The sequence below is a fragment of the Colobus angolensis genome, unplaced genomic scaffold (genome assembly GCF_000951035.1).
Source record: "Colobus angolensis palliatus isolate OR3802 unplaced genomic scaffold, Cang.pa_1.0 Scaffold301, whole genome shotgun sequence".
NCBI lineage: Eukaryota > Metazoa > Chordata > Mammalia > Primates > Cercopithecidae > Colobus > Colobus angolensis.
In genome coordinates this window covers 3,365,802-3,371,025 of record NW_012116278.1, presented here as the reverse complement: position 1 = coordinate 3,371,025, position 5,224 = coordinate 3,365,802, and positions in this window count along the sequence as shown.

Here is a 5,224-nt window from a genome sequence, read left to right as displayed (position 1 = left end):
AAGAAGAAAGTAACTTTTAGCCAAAACCATTGGTCACTGATGCAGGTGAACAGTAGGGGGTATGCACAAAGGACTGATGGATTTCTAAGCAGCAGGACCATTGTGGCAGACACGTCAATCAAGTCACCTACCTGATAGTGTTCCCTTCTCAGAGCACGCATATTCCCGCAAGCCTTACTGAGAAAAAGTGAAACTGGTCCACACCTTTCCCAAAAAATATTAGAGGTCGTTGGCCGGTGGGTAGTACAGTGTTCATGCAGGGATGCCCCTTTGTCTTTTCCCTAAGGCCAAGACAGATGTAGGGCTCAAACTGGGGTGTCTGCAAGAAAGGACACTGGTAGTCTGTTCCACTGTTGGACATCTGGTTAGTCAGCTGATTTGCAAAAGTTCTCATCTACTACTTGAGCTGGGGAAAATCCTTATGAAATGGCATGGGGGAGGCTGCTCAGGTAGAGAGGGTGCCAGGAAGGTCACCTTGAATTCTTATTTCCTAGGAATTAAAAAAGATAAACCCACGTCTTCCATAAAATACATTGTGAATGGTGCCTGAGGAGGGAGGCAACATGGTGGTCCTGTTGCACTTCAAGGGAGGAGGTGGGAGGCCCATGGCCGAGTATCACCGTCTCTAACGTTGAGGGGAGTGATAATACTCAGTCTGGCATCTACTACTAAGATCTGTCCCCAGACCAATTGTCTTCTAGAGGGTGTTATAATTAAAACTTGAAGGACTGTCTCTGATTCCCATGACACTAACTAGGTGTACAACAATCCAATCCTATTCTGACACTGACTAACCAGAGTTAGTGTCAGACTCCATAGGTTTAAGAGCTCAGTCCCACAAGACAGCCCTCACTTGGGACACCAGCCATAAGTCCTGGGTTTCTGGGCTGCCTGCACTTTTGTCCAATTTGGCTACAAATTCAGGAATCCCCATGGCCCATGCTTGCTTCAAGTACAATAATTTGCTAGAACGACTCATAGAACTCAGGAAAATACTATACCTACAGTTTATTATGAAGGATATGAATGAACAACTAGATGAAGAGGTGCATAGGGTAAAGTCTGGAAGGGTCCTGAGTTCGGGAACCTCTGTCCCTGTGGAGTCAGGGTGCACCACCCTCTCCATCCATGATGTGTTAATCAACTCAGAAGCTCTGAAACCCTTCTGTCTCCTTTGGGGGATTTTATGGCAATTTCATTACATAGGCATGGTTGATTAAATCACTGGCCATTGGTGATTGAGCTCAAACTCCTGCCCCTGTCCCCTCCCCAGTGGGACTGGATGTTGCAGCCCTGTAATCCCATGATTGATTCCTCTGATGACCAGCCTCATCCTGAAGTCATCTAGGTGCCCAACAAGATTGACCTTATTCGCATACACTTTCATATATGGCTGAAGACAGACAAGGACTCAAAGATTCCTTTGAGTAACAAAAGACACTCCTTTCACTCAAAAAATGTCAAAGGATTTAGGAGCTCCTTGTCAAAAACCAGGGACAGGACAAGGACCAAATACACACACACACACACACACACACACACACACACACCCCACAGGGTGTTTCACCAATTGTTGATTAAGAAGTGTTAACTTTTTGGAGTATAAATAGGGTTACTGGGACCCTTTTGAGGATGAAAAAGGATGCATAAACCAGGAGTGTCCTGGGCAAATTAGAATGTATGGTCCCCTCAATATAGAAATTGCTTTCCCTCTTTCAGTAGGTGCACTAACTAACACATATCTCCCCTGTTTCCCTGTCCCCCAGCCCCCACTTTGCCTTTACCATTGAGTAATGAGTCCCATGATGTCATCTTGGTAAGGTTCCTTAATTTACCTTCACTTTTGGTCAGAGGTATCCAATTAAGATGCCACAGCAACACTGAACTATGAAAGTGCAGGACAGATGGAGAAATAAATCCCTTAACCCTCTGAGTAGCGTGGGTGGGGCCTGGGGCTGTCAGAGCTCTTGGCCAGTTGCCTTGGCCCATGAGTGGTCAACAAATGTCATCCTTTTCTATGAGATTTGGAAGCACCATTTTAGGCTGTTAGTAAAATCTCATTTTGACATTTACAATACAATTCTGTTTTTTTCAACTATTTCACTTCAATTCCAAATGCAATTAAAACCCCTTTTCTCCTCTTTTGTGTGTTATGAGCTAGCAACAGGAGCTCCCTCTGGGTGGACAGAGAATGTGATGACTTTGGCAGGCAAAGTAAGCATTGGATCTCAGCCCCTGTTCACATCTCAGCTGGGAACCCTTGTGCTGGGCACAAAATATTCATAGTCCTATGGGCACACTCCACAGAATACACACCACAGAAGGTGCCATGTAACCATTGTCCCTGGAGTTGTGAAGTGCCATTACCCTGGGCTGCCTCCTCTCCTAAGAGCTGATTGTGCTGCAAATACAGCTAGTTCCACTATAAAATGATTTACGTGTTGCTAAACATCACTGTGCTATGTAAAATTGTGTGATTAAAAATCATAGGGTAGGCCAGGTGTGGTGGCTCACTCCTGTCATCTCAGCACTTTTGGAGGCTGAGGCAGGTAGATCAGTTCAGGTCAGCAGTTCAAGACCAGCCTGGCCAACAAGGTGAAACTCCATCTCTACTAAAAATACCAAAATTAACCGGGCATTGTGGTGCACACCTGTAGTCCCAGCTACTCGGGAGGCTGAGGCACAAGAATCTCTTGAACCTAGGAGGCAGAGGCTGTAGTGAGTGAAGATTGTGCCACTGCACTCCAACCTAGGCAACAGAACAAGACTCTGTCTCAAAATAAAATAAAATAAAATAAAATAAAATAAAGTCATAGGGCTTATGGAAAAATGGAGTTAGGGCACACTCAAAAACATTGTCAGTGACGCATTTAAAAAAAGATAGGAAACTAATAAAAATGGTAGCACAGTCTCACACATATTTGATGGTTAAGAAAGACATGAACACCATACTATTGTTTGAATGTGTTCCCCAGACTTCATGTGTTGGAGACTGAATCCCCAATGCAACACTGTTGAGAGGCGGCACCTTTAAGAGGTGATTAGGTCATGAGGTAATGAATAGATTAGTGCTGTTATCATGGAACTGGGTTAGTTATTGTGGGAGTGGGTTCCTGATAAAAAGGATAAGTGCAGCACCCTTCCCTTCTCTCTCTCTCTTTTTCACTCATGTGCTCTCTTGCCCTTCAGCATTTCACCACGGCGTGATGCAGCATGAAGGCCCTTGCTAGAAGCCAGTGCCATTCTCTTGGACTTCCCAGCCTCCAGAACCATGAGCCAAATACATTTCTGTTCATTATAAATTACCCAGTCAGTAGTATTCTGTTGTAGCAACACAAAACGGACTAAGACACACTACAATAAATGTGGCAGTTTATCTTGAATAAAACCTGAAGTTTAAAGTTGAAGAAAGGGTGACAGCTTGTGAGATACTGTGCAGTGGTAGAAATGTTACCAGAAAGGAATCCTAATCCAGACCCCAAGAGAGGGTTCTTGGACCTTGTGCAAGAAACAATTTGGGGTGAGTCCATATAGTAAAGTAAAAGCAAGTTTATTAGAGAAATAAAGAAACAAAATAATGGCAACTCCATAAGCAGAGCAACCCCAAGGGCTGCTGGTTGGCTGTTTTTATCATTATTTCTTAATTATATGCTAAACAAGGGATGGATTATTCATGAGTTTTCTGGGAAAGGGGTGGGAAATTCCCAGAACTGAGGGTTCCTCCCCCTTTTAGATCATATAGACTAACTTCCTGATGTTGCCATGGCATTTGTAAATTGTCGTGGCACTGGTGAGAGTGTCTCTTAGTATTATAATAAGTGTATAATGAGCAGTGAGGACAACCCCAGGTCACTTCCATGGTAATTTTGGCTTTGGTGGGATTTGACTGGCTTCTGTACCACATGCTGTTTTATCAGCAAGGTCTTTGTGACCTGAGGCAACTTCCTATGTCATCCTGTGTCTAAGAATGCCTAACCTCCTGGAAATGCAGCCCAGTAGGTCTCAGCCTCATTTTACCCAGCCCCCTATTCAAGATGGAGTCACTCTGGTTCAAATACCTCTGACAGAAGGAAGGTCATCTGAAATCGGAACATCAGCTGTAACACCACTTGGAGGGAGGCGTGACTTATAACACACTTAGAGAACTGAGACAGCTGGTAGGTGTTTGAAGTATATGTATTTGTATGTTTTGTTGAATTCCTATCCAGCATTCCTATCAATGCTGTTGAATTTTACTGGAGTTCTGTTATCCTGGAAGACAGCAATAGGTAAAGAAATCCCGTCACCCTTCTGTGTTCTGGAAACAGCTTACTACAAAGAGCGACACTTCACATGTGACTTAGATAAGCCTCATGGAAGCACCCTTGTTAAGCTATGACAAGGCCAGACACAGATCCTCCAAACTGCTGTTCTCATAAGCCTTGTAAAATGCTTAGCTGAAGTATTTTGCCCCCCTGATCAATCAGAAACAAAATCTTTGTTAACTAAACTTAGGTTAAGCTTCTCTCCTTCCCTGAGGCCCCTGAGCGTTGGCCCACCCTCAACCTCAGCCAGCAGACAGCCCCTCCCTATGAGAGATCCTCCTGGGAGCAGGCTGACATTCTCTGATCTGCTCTATTTCATCACACACGGCCTTTTATCTTAGCGTTCACACTGGTTTTTTCTAGCTTTGTTGACTTCTCTCCATAAAAGAAAAACTGATTTTGCCTAACCCTGGAGATGCTTACAAATCTTGTGGTTAAAGTGTTCTTTCTTTTGCAATAGTCCACTGACCTTTGTGAAAAAATAAAAGTTTTCTTACCTTGGTCCAGATTGGTTTTTTACTTCACACTTTCTGGCTCAGTTCAGCTGGAAGCCGTTTTCTGCTTTCACCTAGCATACTGTGGATGAAATCACACATAAACAATGCAAAATTTGCATTACGCTCAAATTGTTCTTCAATATATCAATTGCATTGGAACAAATTTGCATTTTCAAAACAAATGCTAAAGCAGAACAGACTATAGATGTCTGGCCCAGACATTCTGAACCTCAGTGGTGGACACAGATTATTTACATGCCAGGTTCTCTGTTACCTGACAGTTTTTTTTGTTTTTGTTTTTTTAACTTATGGAAAGAGAGATGCTAGGTGAGCATTTTGGTACTCGCAAAAATCCATGACATCTCAATCGTCTCTCATCCTTATCTTTAAGTAAAGCCTTTCCTTTTTTTTTTTTTTTTTTTT